The sequence below is a fragment of the Protopterus annectens genome, chromosome 16.part0, assembly GCF_019279795.1.
Source record: "Protopterus annectens isolate FY-2018-M chromosome 16.part0, PAN1.0, whole genome shotgun sequence".
NCBI classification, from domain to species: Eukaryota; Metazoa; Chordata; order Ceratodontiformes; family Protopteridae; genus Protopterus; species Protopterus annectens.
The window spans coordinates 764,933,240-764,953,198 of NC_056750.1; the positions used below are offsets into that span (position 1 = coordinate 764,933,240).

At 39.2% G+C, this 19,959-nt stretch overlaps 1 protein-coding gene across 1 annotated transcript in view; it reads right to left on the bottom strand.

Moving 5' to 3' along the window:
* The window catches only part of SURF2 (surfeit 2), a 283,792-nt gene that overhangs the window by 180,234 nt on the left and 83,599 nt on the right, over positions 1 to 19,959 (bottom strand). The gene's annotated exons all lie outside the window — the stretch shown is intronic.

Genomic DNA, 19,959 nt, shown 5'->3' on the forward strand with positions numbered 1-19,959 from the left:
AGAACAGATCCCTCCACTAATTAGCACAACAAAAATCTCCACAAGCTGTAAAATTACTCAGTAAAGCACTCCTGTCTCAAACTTAAACCAACATGCTGTCTAAACTAAGCTCAAAAAATGCTGCTGGTTAAGAAAGGCTTCCTACTGAGATGTTGAGATTTGCAATGCTGAATCCCAAAATGCCAAATCAGACAAAATACAGTAGAACTGTAAATGTCATACACTGCTTTTCCACTACTTTTATGCAAGGGGGACATGTTCCCCTACACTCCATGATGTGGAAGGGAAATCCCCCCACATCCATAACCTATACATATCACCAGAGAGACTGCCATACCTCTGAGAAAAGGGAAAATAGTGAAACATGGAAATCTCAGACTTTGCATATTCAAGTCCACTTTTTGGTCATTCTTCCTCCACTTTCTTGGACCAACATTCCAGTTCTTGTCATTTCAAATCAGTTACTGTAAAGTAATCATTACATCTCCTAAAATCATGCCTGAATATTCCAGCCTACTGCTAAAAACAAAACAAAAAACCCCCACTAATATGGACATAGAATACTGCTGTATGTTTATTAATAAGAAAAAGCACGAGCACTTTCCAGAGCACTGTTTCCTGGAGCCCTGACCGATCTTCCTCTACTCAGTATGAATACCACTATAGGACTGCCCTTTAAAAAAGGCCTCAGCACTAGTGAAAGAATGCAGTCATAAACACAAAATAAAACTGCAAATGTACCATTTGTCTCCATCAACATGTAGCATGCCAGCAAAAGTACGAGATTTGTTTACATGAAAGAGACTGAAAAAAGGGGTACTACAAACTTACATACACAGAGGTACATATTGTATGTGCAGTTTACAAATCCTTTCCCAAGTCTTCAAACCAAGAGCAAAAGGAAACCTGAATGGAAATATGATCCAGTTTACAACAGCATGACTTATAAAGACATTTATTTACAAAAAAGGCATTGTATAATAGCAATATATCACACATGGTTGTGGGTAATGCAGGTCTGCACTTGTGAACAAACCACACCTGCGGATTGTAAACCATGTATTACCAATAGCCAAACATAAAGTATTGCTTAATCAATGCAAACAGATACTGTACTCAAGCTAATGTGACACAAATGAGCCTGCTGGTCTGGGTAGGCAAGCTTACAGCAGTTGCACAGCCAAAGAGTACAGACTGCTGGGAGTAATTGTCTGAAATGTCAGGACCTGCTAAAGTGAGTCATGAAATGCAGAGAGTGAATGGCTGAAAGAACGGACTTAGATACATTAAGTCCGTGATGCCATTTCTCGGAATATTCCCTTTTCTCTGAGGTATGGCAATCTTGGAATAGGTATATAGAAGTTTGGGGGGGGGCTTGTCCCCCTGCAAAAGAAGTTTTAAGGAAAATGATTTTCGAGATTTGCTGTCCTCTGGGTTTTTTGGCCTTTTTTTTTTTGTCTTTTCAGCACTCAGCATTTCAAATGCCAACATTTCAACAGGGAGCCCTGCTGGGAGGCTAAGACACCTCAAGCCACACACACTATCAGTATCCTTCCTTATTAAATAAGCTGTAGTTCCTATTTACCCAGGGTTTGTTTTTCATCGTCCATCAGAAGAGATGTTAAACTCAGATGCAGATCTCAGTCTGCTGAAAGAGTTTTAATGTAAACCTGATCAGCATGCAATCGATCAGCTACAAGTAAACAGTGAAAATAAATGCAATGAATGCAAAACTGATATAGTATATTAATAATTCAGAAGAGAAAAACAAGCACATTAAAAGCTTTTATGTTGCAGATAACTCTTGGGCACAGCACAAGCAAAATATGCTGAGTTTTATACAGAAGAAGGCATCCAGGCTTTCAAATTTTGTAATTTCTGGAATGCTTGATACTCACCAAACTTAAATATGTACCCACCTGTGACACTGGTGACATTTCTGGATGTTATGTTAGAAGGTTCGGTTGGGGATTGTATACATACTAAGGTCCATAGAAAATTTGTTGATGGAAATCATTATTTACATGGACGGAGTTGTCATCCCTTTCATACCTTGTTAGCTCTCCCTTCATGGTGAGTTTCTAAGGTTGTGGAGACTTTGTAATAATGAAATAGAATTTTATGAACAGTTACAGTGTATGTGGAACATGTTTATCAAAAGAGGCTATGAAGTTAATAATTTGAATAGGAGTATTCAAGACCTTGTTATTATTAAACGTGTTGACCAACGGGTTTCTGAATTTAATAGAGGGATTCTTTTTCAGAAAGGATGTGAGAATAACCAAAACATTTTTTGCTACTAGCTATAGACCTTTTATTCCAGAACTAATAAATTTACTGAGGCATTACTGGGGCTTTTAGTTAAACATAAGCACTTTTGACACTTGTTAGAGGATGCACCTGGTACTGCATACAAGAGGGGTAGGAGTATTAGTGATATGCTAGTACATGGGAGGTTTTTACCTCCTGTGGAACTGGCTAGGGGATCTGTACATCAACTGAGCATCACCCCTTGTGGTAGGTGCTGTAGTTGTAAATATGTGGTGCAATATTTCAGTGACATTAATGGCAAAAAATACGAGGCTAAAAGGAACTTTAGTTGCAACTCAGAAATAATAACTTATGCCCCAAAATGTCTGTGTAATAAACTTTATATTTGGGAAAGTAAGAGGACTTTTAAAGCACAACTTCAGGAACATTTGAGGGATATTTAGAAAGACAGGATGGAGAGCCCTGTTGCTGCACATTTTTGTACTTACCATTGTACGAATGAAAGGGGACCTTCAAGCTACTATATTAGATCAAATTTATTGTGGGAAATTTGATAATATGAACATAAAAGAAACAATTTTATACTTGCATATGACACTTTAGTCCCTAAGGGTCTTAATTTAGAATGGAAAACTGCTGCTGTTGTAACTGTGTAACCTGATATAATCACTGTGCATTAAATGCTTAAACATAGTCCTCCCAGCTGTTGACTTCATCACTTTCTCAACCTGTTACCTTTATCTCCTGCTGCTACCCCCTTCCTAACTTAATTTTTTTCCTTTTCCCTACCTATACTTCTCCATGCTCATGCTTATCCCAGCTGCTAGCCTCTCCCTCTATCTCTCCTGAAATTCCTAGCTAATTCTTGTGTAACACCTTTTGCCTCTCCTCTCTCATTAAAATACTAAACAACTTTCTTCTCCCTTACAGCTTGATAAGTCCTGCTCTCCCATCTCACCACCTTGAACTCTCAACCTCTGAAAAAACAAAATCAAAAAGGCTACTTGAACCCAAGCATACATTCCTATATAAAAAGAAAATAAACCTGCTGCTGCCTAAGACATATCAGTGTACGTCTTAACTACTGTTTGCCTTTTTTCTTTTGATTTAGTAGTCTGCCTAGTGTAGTGCCCCCTCGTGCATTGCTAGTAGCCTGCATCCATTCCCCTATATTCTCCCACTTCTCTCTTCAGCTGCAAATACCTATACTTCCCACTAGGTGGCAGTGCAAACTCTTCCTTTCTTAACCATACCTTCAATTGCTCTAAGCTCGGGTTAGACATTTTCTGTATCCCCACTCTACTTAGTGTTTAGCTATACTTGAAGTTTTTTCATTGCATTGGTTACAGTTCAAAATTAATTATGGGTTCATAGATTAGTACTAGGCTGACTGCTCTTGTGGGCAATGTCAAGCATAGTCAATTACCCCACATGAGAATCAAACCCTGCACCTGGTGTCTGTACGGTAAACACCTTAACCATTATGCCAACCTCCCAACCGCAAAATAAAATTGTATCCCATCATACCCTTACCCGTACTGGCTCACATACTCACTGTTTAATCTCCAATTCCACTGATTGTTCCTAGTAGGCAACCTCCTCTCCTGGCTCAACCCGCTCCGTTCGCCCTATGGGCTCACTCCGCTTTCCTACCCTGCCCCCATTTCCCACCCGCCCCCAGTACCTCTACACTTATACTCTTGAAACCATACCCACTCCATCATTATCCAATACACTCCTACCTCATCAACACACAACCACCCTCTTTTATCCACCCCCTAGCTCTCACTAGTCACCTCCCACATTACTAAACCTAACCTGATCCTCTGCCAACTAAATACCTTATACACCCTTACATTATCTCTAATTCCACCATGCTATCAAAAACTACAACCTTCTTAACTCTAATGCTACTTCTTCTAACCCTACCCTACATCTACTATCTTACACAGCTCTTTACCTCTCACCATTACCCATCTTTTCATATTACAAACACACTTCCCACACTACACTCACACTCACCCATTCTGATATCCCTCAATCTATATACCCCATCAATAATTATCTACTATTTGCCTACAAACTAATTTCTCCTTACAAGCACTCTACCCCATCCCTAACCAACCAACCAACCAATCCCTTAGAAATCTAATAGCACTCAACTCCAACTCTAAGCAATTCAAGTACCTCTCCAGCATTTTTCAACACCTAATCACTATCCTTCTATCCGGTGATATACACCCACACCCTGGTCCTCATACCCACTCCTCTATTTCCAAATTCACCCTATTCACCTCTCTAAATGCCCAAAGCATAGCTAACAAAATTTACAACCTCCATGTCTGGCTTCACCACAATAAACCAGAAATCTTGTCTACTTCTGAAACTTGGTTAAAACCTCATATAAAAGACTCAAATACTACCACCCAACTATTCCATCATCAGAAAAGACAGAACCTACAAAAAGGGTGGAGGAGTAGCTCTGCTTTATTCATCCTCCTTATCAGTTGCACCATACAATAAACCTATCCCAACAATTCACAAATGCTGAATTAATTCTGGCCCTACTTTAAGTAAATAGACACAAGCACATATGTATAGCCTCACTATACATTCCCCCAGGAGATAATATCTCAGTACTCGAAGATATCCTATCTTGGCTTTCCACTAATATTAGCAAAGAAACTATAATACTGGGTGACATGAACATTAACTGGTCCTCTATTCAGTCCCTTTCAAACTCCCTAAATATCAACCTTTACAATTTCTCACAACTTATCAACTCTATAACCAGACTCTCTAAAGATTACTCAAGCGGTAGTATCCTAGACTAGATCTTAGTCTCTCACCCTCATTATTTCTCTGACAGTGGCATACTTCCTGCCTCCCTCAGCGATCACCTTCCCACTTTTGCTCGGTGTCTTACTTCTCCCCTACAGTTATCTCATAACTATATCTCCACTCGCTACCTAATAAATTTCAATCTCACTACCTTTTCTAACTCTCTAAAATCAATAAACTGGAGCCCTCTAAGAACTCTACCCCTAGAAAATGCTGTTACCTACTTCAACTCAACTTTCCTAAACCTCTTAGACAGCTCTGCCCCACTAAAATCCAAAAGAATAAAAATAAAAACAGTCACTTGGCTAACCAAAAATACACTAGCTGCCACGCGCCTTAGAGATAAAGCCTGGTTAAGCCACCAGAAAAATAAGACTCCCTCCACTCTCTCTGAGTATAAATCACTTTGCAATAAAGTCAAAAAGCTTGTTACAGCAGACCGAAAAAGACCGAAAAAAATTATTTTGTCTTGCTACAAAATAGCCAGAAAACAAATCCACAAGAATTCTGGAATGTTATCTCCACTCTCCTTAACCCTGGTAGAAAAGAAAACCCTTGTCCAGATCCCGATGCTCTAGACATAGATATGGCCACCCAGTTTAACTCTTTTTTTTCATCGACTCAATTTCCAAACTAACCTCCTCCTTCTCTACCAACACTACACTCCCTACCTCCACATCCCCTCCCCTGGCCTCACTTTCACCACTTCTCTCTAATTCCTCCATCTCCCAACACCCTCCTTTCTCCATAAAACCCATACCCATATTTTCTATTAAAGCTTCTCCAAAAACTAAAACCATGCTACAATGCCGCCCGATAACATACCCTCACACTTTCTAACTATAGCTGCTGAAGCCATTGCCTTTCCCATCAGTATACTAATCAACCATTCTATCCAAGAAGGTCATGTACCCCAACTATGGAAAAAGGCCTTCGTCATACCCCTACATAAAGGGGGTAACAATAATATTATAAACTTCCGCCCTATCGCCATCCTATCCCCCATCTCTAAACTCCTTGAAAAATGTATCCATCTACAACTTTTTCCCTACCTTACTGACAATCACTTACTTACTCCAACACAGCATGGATTTAGACCCAGCCACAGTACTACCACTTCCCTTTCCTTCTTAGAAATTGTTAAAGCCCGTGACCCTGGCTGCACAGTATCCACCCTCCTACTTGACCTCTCTAAGGCCTTTGATACAATATCTCACAACCTTCTCCTAGCTAAACTTCCTAAACTAAACCTATCCCTTTCCACCCTCAATTGGTTTGACAGTTATCTCTCAAATAGACATCAAGCAGTCAAATGGGAAAAAAAAGTTACCTTTCCTTCCTTGATACCCCCACTGGAGCCCCCCAGGGTTCCATACTGGGTCCCCTCCTCTTCACCATTTTCATAAATGATTTTCATCGCTCAATCCCTAATGCAAAACTTATCCAATATACTGACGATTCAACTATAATCTGTTCTGCCACCTCCATCCCCACACTCATAAAGCTTACACAAGAAGCTTTCTCTACCACTGAACAATGGATGTTAGACACTCACCTTGCACTCAAAAACAAACTAAAGTTATTTACCCCCTAAAAAACAACCATTATTGACAAAAATTCATTTTCCATCAAAAGCCAAAACAATACAGCTCTCAAATTAGTATCTGAGGCTAAATTACTAGGTGTCCACATTGATGACCAGCTCAAATTCAGCTCTCACCTACAAATAAATATCAAAAAACCCACCAAAAACTTGGCATGCTTTGCTACCTTACTTCTTCTACTAAGTTTATTCTCTCTACCACATATCTCATCCCTTCTCTTCTTTACAGTGCTGCACTTCTAACAAACCTACAATCCTCTCAGGGCAAAACTCTCCTCTTGTTATTACAAAATTGCGAAGTTTGCCACAAGCCAAAAGTCTTCTACCCATCACTGTCTAGCCCTTCATAAATTAAATTGGTTAGAGTTGCCCAGTTATCTCTCCTATATTCAACTCACTCATGCCCACAAACTCATTTTCACCCCTATCTCTGTCCCTCCCTATCCTCAACCTTCAAAATGCACCTCCCTGAAAGACTATTAAGATCTAACAATCAAAACCGAACAGAACTACATAAACCTACCTGTCCCTCAGGCAAAAATCTCCTATCCTTCGCCCTCGCACGTCAAAGGAACTCCCTACCTCCATCCATTCATACCACCCACAAACCTCTTTTCCTTTAAAAACTCACTCCATTCATACCTGATTTCTCAGTGGGAATGCTCATGCTCCCACCCCTCTTAATCTCTTCTTCTCTCATCATCTCGGTCTTCTCCGATTCCATACATGGTTTTAGCAGGAACCAATCCATGTTTAAACAACTACTCTAAATTTACAATGCTGACACTTTTTTATCTCAGAAATTGTCTCTGTCAAATGAAATATTTTACCTGTAATTAGTATAACCAAAACTTTGTCATTTTTGCTTTAGAAATTGTATGTTTAAATGCAAGGATTGTAATTTTTGTTTGTAATTATTGTTTTGTTTTTGGAGCTTTTCTCCCCAGGACTCCACTGAAAATGGGTACTTCTAGGCCCAATGGACTATCCTGGTAAACCAACTGCAAATAAAATAAATAAAAATAGAGAGTTTTTATTTAATTGTTATATAATTGTTTAACTTATACTGAACTGGTAAATTGATTGTATAATTGTGTTTTAATTGATGCTGTTATATGGGGTACTCTTTTACTTGTTACTATTATACTCTGTAAAAGCTGGTATGCCAAGGCACTAACAGGACTGGTTTAATAAAGTATTTTGGATCTACTGGCCATTTGGTCCTGTCGTTTTGGTGTTTGGCTTCCTTTTGGTGGTTGTTGCAGTTAATTCTGTACCCATTATGGTCAAAGGTCATCTTAGCAGCTATAGTGGATATTTGGAAAATAAACAAAGACTTGTCCAGAAGCAATAACACATACATGCAGCAGTGGAGTTTCCATGGGAATGCTGACCCTATGACTGGGAAATACTTCACCAATAATATCTGGAAAAGTTTGCAAAGTAAGCTGCATTGTTTGTGCATTGTGATAAATATGAAAGGAAATGAAAAGTTCAGTTGCAAGAGATAGCATAAAAGGTAAGTGTCCCTGTCATCACAACAACTAGAGGGGCTCTCCAATTTTAAAATGCTTTTATGAAGCACAGGTACTGTCTGTTTGCTAACTGGATAGGATAGCTGGTCTTAAGGACTCTATCTACAACCTAGGCCAAAGGCAATAAACAACACAGCAAAGAATATGTACAGCTGGAAGATAAAACCCAACACACACAGATCACACAAAATGTAATTCTTGTGTTTCTAAACTTGATTGTTAACAAGCAACAATGAGAAAACTACCAGTGTACATCAGACATCACTGGTATACGTGGATAAAGTTCCGACTAGGGACCAGGAGACGAGAGATCAATTAGTGGCAGGAGCTTGATGGAACTGATGGGGAGGTTGAGGGATGACAGTGTCCACGGTGTGCTGGAAGGCATGGAGCTGGCTGCATACAACAGTAGTCCTTTGGATGAAGGGGCAATGTATCGCGGCGGACGGGGGGGGGGGGACTGCACAAAGCTACTGTCCAGTGGCAGCCTTCATTTTTTTTTTCTGGAATATGGGAAATGCCGTATTCGTTTAAGAGTTACTCAACACAACTGTGTTTTTAAGTTTTGTTTTTTTTTTTTGTTCTGCTGAAAGCAAAAAGAGTACTGTTCTTCTGGATATTGTACCAGAAAAGCAACTGCAGAAAGAAACTGTTCATACATTTAGCTAGGAAGAGTGCAGCCAGTAATGCACAGCTGGCCTTTTATGCATCCAATGCATTTAAAACTTAATACTATAAATGTAGAAATGTAGCTATGTGAATAGGCCACAGGACATTTCCATGTTAAATTGTATTCAATATTGTTTTATTTCTACTGCCCCATCCTTTTCCTGTCCAAACAAAGAAGGCAGCTCTAATGTCCAAGTTATTTCATTTGTACGTCTCACAACGTAGTGTAGTATGTTGGAAGTGCTGTGTGTTCAAGCCTTCTATTTAGGGAAAACATACAGGAAATTAAATGTACATACCCATGAATATAACTATAGAAATAAAAACAATAAAATAAATGCTTTGTATAGATACTCCCAGACATATACATATTTTAAGCAATTATTTTTCTACTTCTTAGATTATGAGGAAGTAGATCTTACAGACAGTGACAAAGAAGCCATTGGACAACAAAGAATACTATTGTGAAGTCCAAATAAATGCTTCCATCCTTCCACGTTTAAATAGTAGTTTGACTTTTAGGTGTGCTTTAAAACAGAAAAGAATGAGACATTAATATATTCTGAAGCTGAACATTAGTGTTTGTTCATATCCTTTTAATTAACTGATCACAGAAATACTCATTTATACACTGGTAGTAAATTAGTCCTCAGCTCTGGTGTCTTCCATACTGAGCCTGCATGCCCTCAGAGTTCATGTGAATCTTCTCTGGGTACCCCGATTTTGGCAAACTGATGACTCTAAATTGTCCATGTGTGTGGGCATGTAAATGTAATGTGGAAGGCAGGCCTGACAATTTCATGTTCCCCCACTGCAAAGTAAACTCTATGGATGTCATTTGTTATTCATGGGACTGCTGTAACAGTCAGATACAACCTGCATGTACTGGATGGAAGGAATATGCGCTGCTTAAGTGATTCACTGAAATCAGTTAGTTTTATATCCTTCATTGAATGCACTTAAAATGAAAGTTATGTACTTACCATAACACTAGATTCACGTTGTCTTCTTCCATCCATCTCAAAAAATGGATCTATTGGATCTGAATGAATTTGAGTTTGGCCTAAACACTTCTTGGCTCAAAGGCTCAGGCTTCTGTCTTCTATAATGCACTGCCACCCTACCAGCCCTCTGACTGAGTTTGCCCCACCAACAACATAACACCAAAAAATTGAGGACACTTCCATACTGCCAATCATTAGTAGACCGGAGTTCCACTGTGGCGAACCCTAACCGGGAAAAGCCAAAAGACAACAACTCTCTCTAGTAGAGACATGAGTGGCAGAACTGCAGTGCATTTGTGGTTCCCCATCCACAGGGCTAGGTCCTGCCTGAATAAATGCAGGGAAGAATTCTGCTTCACATGGATGGGAAACATGTTTCAAAAAAGGGGAGCCTCAGAGACATACCTATCTTTACAAAACATCCAATTTATGTTGCTGGCGATGGCCCCAGATCTGGCATTTCTGACGACTGTTTTTTGAATGTGTAACACGTCCATTAGTGCTGGATCTGAGGAAGCTTTGCAGGCTAGGCAGAGGTCACCTTTCAGCAGACTGCAGGAAACTGTATACAGGGAAAATGATTTGAAGAGGTCTGTTCAGGACTTTTTTTCTACCACTTGTACTCTTTCTGTGGACACTTGAAATGCTGCACATGCCTGGTTAGGTACATATCGAACTGGGCGCTATACCCAATGACAGATCTTATAAGGGCAGAGTACAGCAAGGATGATGACTTTTTTGGACCTGGATGCCAATACCCCTACTAACAAATTTTGCAACATGGAATAATTTCCTCACCACAGTAGAAACAGTGGTCAAATGCCAAAAACCCACATACACACATTTTCAAGTCCCTGACTACTGAGTCCATTCTCAGGGGTTTACTATTAATTTGGTAATCTGCAGGAGTGGTGGTCTTGTTGAAAGACACCATGATGCATCTCCTAGCATTGAGCTCTTGATAATGAGTCTGGCACCAGACATTAGTCTGAGTCGGTCATAAATGCCAGACATCTGTGAAGAGAGCCAACCAGAATTGACAGGGACGAGCTGGATTATGAGGTTGTCCTTTCTCACTAAAGTGCAATCAGTTAAGACCTGGCTCTTGTCTAAATTGCTTCTTTTCCATGAGGCATCTTCCTTGTTTGCTCTTTCCAGTTACTTCAGTAGCCAGCAACTTTAAGAACATTAACTTCACTTGGCAGAATAGGACACCTACAATAAGCAGAAATAAGCTTTACTGTCCTGGAGTGAAAGGAGACCTGGTATTACCCAATTTGGGAGTTTATAGTATAGCAGCAACAGGATGGCAATATCTTTGCAGAAGGTAAAAACTAAAACCTATTTGGTTCATGCCAGAATTTAATACAGTAGCTTTCTCACCCAGAAGTTTGGAATCTTCTTCCAAGGTATGGGCTCTGGGGCAAATACAATACTGTTCTGTTCATGCATTTGGGCTTCTCTAGCAATTTTATTTGATAACAAGGCTGTTTACTGACAGAACTAGATTAAGAGGGGAATGTTTTACAAACCGAATTTCAAGTATTACTTCAGTTCAGTGCCCTTATCGCTGAAGTGCAGCCAGAGACAAGTGGATGATCTGGCCAAGATCAGATGGTGCAGATCTTTTCATTAGGAACATGGTTAGTTTGGATGAGGAATGCTCTTTGCTTAGAAGAGGTAAATCAGTCGAGGGATCCTTCTCTTGGATCCTAGGAGCAAGATGTCAGACTGGAATATTTCTGTCAGACACCTACTCCATTAGCATTACTTTCTCTTCAGAACAGTTGGCAGTAGTTGTCTCACTGTATTAGTGATAAGAATGGCAAAGGTACTTTGTCTGGCATTAGTCACAGACATTTACTAGTGCTTACCATGTTTATGCTTTTTAAATATCTATATATGTTGCAACACCCTCCCTTATTTTATAACCAGAAGTTGGGGTATGTCGATGTGAGTTGCTGGAGATGTGGAACTTCTACTGTGAAGCATCTTCATAAAATTTGGTACTATAATGATCTTAAAGGACTCTGTCTATAATCATTGACTTCATTTGCTGAATGCAGTTACCTAACCCCTTGGAGATGCATTTTCTTGCTTTATTCCGTATAAATTCAGCATTCCTCTTCACAATCTGGTGTTAGATTTGTGTTAACATAGCCTCAGTTTTACATCTTTTTACATTTGGGAAACACATGTTAGAAGCCTGAATACATCACTATTGACTGCATATAATAAGCTCATGGACTGAGACTTAAATCTGAGTGGAGTGTACACTCTGAGGTATTTTCTCGGTTTATGCCAGAATTTTATTTGATCATTTGCCATTTAATATTTCTAACTTGTTCTGGATTACATTGGGTCTACTGTTGTTCTTGGTATTTGTTGCTTGTCCGGTCAGGATAAAACAGACAAACAGTTGTAGGTTTGGTTCAAGCAGCTTTATTATATACAAATGCATCAGGATTAAGGTTTAGTAACTTAAACTTAAATAAACTTATAAACAGACTGACTACTGCACTCATACATGTTAACACTCTGGCTGTTCTCTCAAAATGGCACTGCTGCCTGCACATGGTCACTATTTATATGCATACATGTACGTGCCTACACTTGGAAATGCGTCTTAAAGTTACAACACATGCTCTGTTCTACATCCTCCCTCTATGAGAAACAGATAATACACTAAAATGACAGCATTCATTGAAATGCAGTTGTACAGAAATGATTCTATGACATGCAATTATACAGAACTAATTCTTTGACATGCAATCATACAAAGCGAAACACAAATAAAACAAACAATTACGTCCAGGTTGCTGTGTATTTTACACTAGTCTAGAAATAGGACCTTATTGTGTAACATAAAAATTAGAATTAGCTCTAGCAACGGGGACTGTATTTAAGGAATGTTCAACTTTAGGGATATCTGGGACATCATCAGAAATGGGAATAGGTACTGAGACATGTTCTTCAAAAGGAATATTGTCTGGGTTGCTCTGAGATCTAGAATCCGTATCACAGGTACGATGCTGCGATATCAATTCAGACACTGGAAGAAGATGCCGGAGGTTTCTCCTGTATTCTATACCCTCAGATTCCACTGAGTAGGATCTCAGCTCGGCACATATACCTCTCACTTGAGCAATTTGATCAAAGCCTTTTGCCATTTGCATGCTCACGGTCACTCCTTTTCAAAAGATGAAGAAATCTGCTTGTTTGATCACACCTGGACTTCTGAAAGGAATGCTTCTTAAATAGTTGGGCTTTGATTGCTCTGTTGCTTTTAGCAATAGGCACCAACAAACTAGAACTAATAGGCAAGGCTGTTCTGGTTTGCCTACATAGAAGTCTCTGAGCAAGCAAACCAAGTAGATTGTCACAGGGTATATTTCTGAGATTAAGTAAATTCAAGAAGATATCAGTATCAACACACTTTGACATCTCTGGTAATTGCATTGCACTGTGTACTGCGTCACAGTTCAGCCATGCCGTTTGACTGTGGGTATTCCTGACTACTAGTAATATGGATGTCCCATTCTTTTGCATATTTCTGGAATAACTGACTGGTAAACTGGCTACCACTGTCAGAAATAACGTAGTCAGAAATGACGTTTTAACTTAGTAATAACAGTACTGGACGTTAGGTTAGGTAGCAAATCGATCTCAAACCAGTTTGAACAAGAGTCTGCCAACACTAAGTAACGCTAATTGTTCCACTCAAATATGTCAGTGGCTACCGTTGACCAAGGTAGTTCAGGAATCTGGTTTAGGTGAAGTGGCTCTTTTTGCAAATGCAGTTTAGTACTATTGCATACTGAACAAGATGAAAGCATTTTATCAATGTCTTTTGACAGAGAAGGCCAAAATACTAGCCCCCCTCACTCTTTTGGTAGCTTTGGAACCTGGGTGGCCATGATGCAAAATCTGAATGTAGTCATGTTGTACGAAGTAGAAACAATAACTTTAGGATCTTTGAAAATGATACCATCTTCCATCAGCATCTCATCTCTGTAAGGAAAATAAGGTTGCATTTCTGGCGGTTCACAAGATTGCTTTGACAGCCATCCAACGTTGATGAAGTGGTTGAGTTACTGCAAAACTGGATCAGTCTTTGTATCATCTCTTAGCTCAAGTCTCGTGGTAGAAAAATTACGCATTTCCATGACAATGAAGTCAAACTTCTCTGCATCAAGCTGTTCTGTGGTATTTCTTGGCAATCTGGATAAAATATCAGCCAGATAAACAAGTTTGCCTTTTGTATAGACCATTCTGAAGTTGTATTTTTGTAATCCGAGCATCATTCTTTGTAGTCTTGCTGGAGCTGTATGCATGGCTTCTTTAAAATAGTGACTAGAAGTTGATGATCAGCCTCGATCTGGACAACTCGGCCATAAATATAATAATGGGACTTTGAACATGGGAACACAATTGCCAAAAGTTCCTTCTCAATTTGAGCATACTGCATTTCAAGAGTAAGAGTTTTAGACTCATAGGCAACTGGTCTGCCCTCTTGAAGAATAACTGCACCAAGACCAAACTTTGAAGTATCACAGGAAAGAATTACTGGTTTGTGGACATCACAGTATCTCAATATATGTGAATTGCCAATTTGCTGTTTGAGGTATCAAATGCTCTCTGGTGCTGTTCCAACTATGACCAGGCAATATTTTTGAGTGTTAGCTCTGTTAGATGCACTGATAACTCACTGAAGTCAGGTATAAACTTGCCCAAATAGTTAACCATACCAAGGAAATGCTGCAGGGCTTGGACATTGTCTGGAGCTGGCATCTCAAGAATGGCTGCTTGTTTGGAAGGGTCTGGTTGTAAGCCTGTACTGGTAAATAAATGACCTATACAAGTAACTTTTGGTAGCCTGAATTTACATTTTAGAGGACTGAACTTCAAGTTCACTTTACATGTTCTGTCCAGAACTTTCCTGAGGTTTCTGTCATGCTCTGCTTCTCCATCACCTCCAACCAGTAAATCATTCACTATTATAGCACAAGGATGACCTGAAAAAATCTGCTCCATTGCACTCTGAAAGACTTCACTGGCAGAATTTATTCCACAAGGCATTCTGAGAAATCTGTATCTACCAAATGGAGTACTGAATGTAGACAGTAGTGAAGATCTGCAATCAAGCATTACTTGCCAAAATGAACTCTTTGCATCCAAGCCAGAAAAAATGTGGCACTTGGCAAGAGTGCAGCAACCTTCTTAACTGTACGCACAGGATGATGAGGTCTCTCTAATGTTTTGTTCAAGTCTCTTCGGTAAATGCATATTCTGCTTTCATCTGAGCTTTTCTTATGAGCAACTACCATGGAAGACACCAGTTAATTCTGTGACTAGACAAATCATACCTTGCTGCACCATCTAACTGGACCTTGACTTTGTCCTGCATAGCTAACGGAACTCGTCTCGCTGGTCTGACCGCTGGGTCTACTTTCAAGGGAGTACATAACTGGAAGTTTGCCTAGCTTGTCATGGAAAATATCAGCATGCTCTGAGAAAATACCATCAGTGAAGCTGGAACTAGGACATGCTTACATGATGGACTTATTTGGTAAAAGAAAGCAGTTTCATTCTTAAACTGTGTCTGAGACGTAATAACTGCACAGGTCTTCTGACCACACAGAATTGCAAGCAGTAACTGTTCCTAGCCAAATAGCATGAAAGGACTACTGAGCCTTTGGTTTGAATCTCTTCACCTCCATAAGCAACAAGCTTCACACAATTAGCCAAATTAAATTGTTCACCAGTTCTTACTCTAGCAAATGTTTCCGCCGACATAACATTACACTGTGTACTAATGTCTACTTTAAGCTCTGTGGGTTTATCCTTGATCAGGACAGTACAAAACACTATGTTCTTTGCCAACAACTCTACTGCATTAACCTTTTCACTGACCATTGATACACCATCTACACAGAAACTTGACTTGGGTTTTGCTGACTCATCCTTATACTGCACTGACCATGTCTGTTTTGGTGAGCTAGTCTTAGAACTTGCTGGAAAGCTACAGGCCCTCACTGGAAAACCTGCAGGGGCTGCAGCTGCCATGTGCTTAGGCCTGTTTCTGCTAGCCACGTGCTGCATGCCGTCTATGTTTACTCTAGAGGCTGCTGAAACCATGCTCTTGTCACTTACAAGCATACTAGTGTGCCTTTCTGTAAACTCACGGATTTGACAAATCTTTATAGCTTTGCTCAACATTAAATCAATGTCACAAAGCAAAATTTTTCTCACTGCAGCATTATTAACACCACATACAAGCCAGTCCTTTTATCAACTCATCTTTCAAACCCCCAAATCTGCATGTTTTAGCTTTATTTCTCAAGTCGGCGATATATGCTGCAAAGATCTCTCCTGGCTTTTGGTCTCTTGTATACAATAGGTACCTCTCCAATGTAACATTTGTCTGGGGGTTACACATTTCTCTAAATTTACGTTTCAAGCATTCAGGGTCCTCTCTTGATTCTGTTGGTAGAACACTATGACAGTTTTCCTCCTCTCCTGCATATACTGCTGGTGCATACACAAATTAATGCTCTCTTTCAATGGCTTCTGACCCCCACTAAGTTAAGCAAAATAAACACCCTCATATGTGCATCTGTGTCAGAAAAAGCTGCTTGCATGAAAATGTTGTATTCCTGCTCAAATACTGTCCAACTCTCTGCAATATTATGATCAAACAAGTCGACCGGGTCTGCAAAATGCCTCTGCGATATCAGCAGACAGTAGTAATGGTGCTTGAAATTACATGCAAACACACACACACACGTGTGTGTGTGTGTATATATATATATATATATATATATATATATATATATATATATATATATATAGATATATATATATATATATATATATATATATATATATACATACCAGACTTTGTAACCATGCCCAATGGCACACCAGGCTCTTTGAAACAACTGCACTTTGCAAAATATGTGTCCGTAGCACATGAACACTTTAAAATCACTGTACTTTGCAAAGCCACCCTTTATCCATGTAAGAAACACTTCGAAATGACTGCACTTTGCAAATTAACTGTATACAGCACGAAAAGCTTTTCAGAATGGCTGTACATTGCAAAGTAACTCTGTACAGTGTAAGAAACACTTTGAAATGGTGACACTCTGTGAATAAATGTACACAGCACAAGACACTTTTCAAAATGGCTGTACTCTGATTGCACTTTGCACACAGTAAATTCTTTGAAACAATTGCACTGTAATAAAGCACACACTGCAAATACTTTGCACACTCTGAGATACTTTGAACAACTCTAGTTATGCTTTAAATGGCTTCGTTCAATGCAAAATAGTAGCTCATGCCAAAACACGGCCGCATACTAAAAAACATGCAGTCGCCTTGCTTTTCTTAGTTTATTTTGCCCTTTTATCGTACTCGTTATGCCCATTTAATCTCTTATCATGCTCATTATACTTTTTTTGTGCTCATTTTACTTTAAACATGCTCGTTATGCAAATTAGAGGTAACTCTGAACCCCATATAAGTATTTCTGATAATCAAGTATCGTGGTTTCGAACACTTCGCTTAATCAACAATGCATTTTGTGCCTTTTGTTTATTTATTTATTTTATTTATTTATTTCAGTTTGATTACCGGGGAAGTCCACTGGGCCATGAAGTACCCATTTTCAGTGGAGGCCCGGGGAGAAAAGCTCCAAAGTCAGTACAATCAATTAAATGTCCAAACAGTAAGAATACATAATAAGAACAAACAGTAAGAATACATAATAATAACAGTGCAAAATAAGAACATAAACATTATTTTTTTTTTTTTTTTAGATAATTTGCAATATTGTCTTCTTCACAGTCAACGGGGAGTAGGCTAAATCATTTTTAGGATTAGAAATGAAGTCTGAGAGTAGATTTGTGAAGGGGTAAGGAGGGGCTTAGTGTAGAAAATATGTATGATTTATATAGGGTGAAAGCAGGAACATCCATTTGGAGGAAAGGTGTGAGAAGAGTTGGGTCTTGAAGTGATCTGTGTTAGCTATAGTCCTCAGTGGTGGAGGGAGAGAGTTCCATTTTTTGCCTAGAGAGAAGGATAGTAGTAGCTAGCCAGCGGAATGTTTAGGTCTGTGAATGGAGATTAGGTTTTGGTGTTCTGATCTCAAAGATCGGTTTGGGATGTAAGGGGGAAGGATGTTGGATAAAGCTGGGCATTTTTCTGGATAGAATATTAGTTTGTGAGCGGTTGTTAGTTGAAGATAGTCAAGGTGGTTAGGGAGTTCTAACCAGTTCAGAGATTGAAGGGTAAGGCAGTGGTGGGTTGAGGTTTTGGATTTAGTGGCAAATTTAGAGATCTTGTTATAGCAAGTTTCAAGTTTAGAGGTGAGGGAAGCAGACAGATTAGTTAGAATAGGGGCACCATAAAGGAGAGAGGGAAGGAGGTAGGTGGTTGCTAAGGTGTGCCTAGAGGAGTTTGAAAGAAATAGATTATTCCTGTAGAGCATGCCTAACTTTTGGTGTTTTTTTTTATGTTTTGTTGTATGTGGAGATCGAATTTGAGGTGTTCATCAATGATAATGCCAAGGAGTTTAGCAGAGGGGACCACTTCTATAGGAGTGTTGGTTTGGCTTAGGATGTTGAAAGTGGTTTTGTCAAATGAAGAAGTCTTGGTAGGGGGGAAAATTAGTATTTTAGATTTACTGGAGTTGAGGGAGAGATGTTTTTTGTGCATCCAGTTTTCTGTTGTGGAAAAAGCTATTTGAGTTTTGGACAAAAGTTCAGAGAAGTTTGGGGCAGCACAGACTAAGGCAGAGTCATCAGTGTATTGGATGACTGTGGTGTTAGGGAGGGCGGAGTGAAGGTTATTTATGAAGATGTTGAAAAGTATGGGACCGAGGATGGATCCCTGAGGAACACCGGTCGGAGTAGGTAAGAAGGATGTTTGATTAATACAATAATATGTTTTGTGCTTCTCGTTTGATTAATAATGCATTTTGTGCTTTACAAATACTTCCCATAGTTTTCTTTGCAAAATAAATAATTGTGCGAGTTTTGGTTACCTGAAGTTTGTTTCTGGCCTTTTTTAATTGTTTGAGTAATGTATCACCCAGCCTGCTCAATATACCTTCACTGTCAACTCTGCACCTCATGGCTTGAAGAAGCTGCACTCTCGATTCCAGTTCTGACACCATGTAGCTCATCCACTCAGGATAAAACAGATGAACAGTTGTGAGTTCGGTTCAAGCAGCTTTATAATATATAAATACATCACGATTAATGCTTAGTAATGTATTTATAATATATAAATACATCACCATTAATGCTTAGTAACTTGAACTTAAATAAACTTATAAACAGACTGACTATTGCACTCATGCATGTCACCACTCTGGCTGTTCTCTCAAAATGGCACTGTTGCCTGCACATGGTCACTATTTATATGCATGTGCCCACACTTGGAAATGCTTCTTAAAGTTACAACACATGCTCTGTTCTACAATATTATTCCTTGCTTTAATGCATATTTTTACTTCTTAATGATCGTGTTTGTGAATTTAATACATATTTTAAAGAGTGACTGTGGGCTGTCTTCCCAGTGAAAACATCAGGGATAACATCAAAGACAATAAAAAGGCTGCAGTGTGCCAGAAACGATTCTAACCCTGCTCAGTCTATACTGGGATGAAAGGCATAAGACACTACACACTGCCTGAGATGAAATGTGGCATAATTGCACACTCCAATTCCCTCTTGGAAGAAAAGGCAAATGTATTAATTGGGGCTTTACCTATACTTAAGATGGCACTAATTATTGGGACAAAATTATAGGCTGCAACAACCATGTTGGCTAAGTTACTTGTGCTCTTCACTGATGGGTCAGTCTATGTCTATACAGGTGAGATGTACATAATCTTACTTTACAGATGTTCTCCATCTCTGTTCAATGGAAATGTACTGTGATCTAAAAAAATTTTACCTCTCCGAGTGCCTTTTTTAAACAAAGCAAAACCGATGGGCATTCCAGGTTTCTAGCTGAAGAGTCAAGT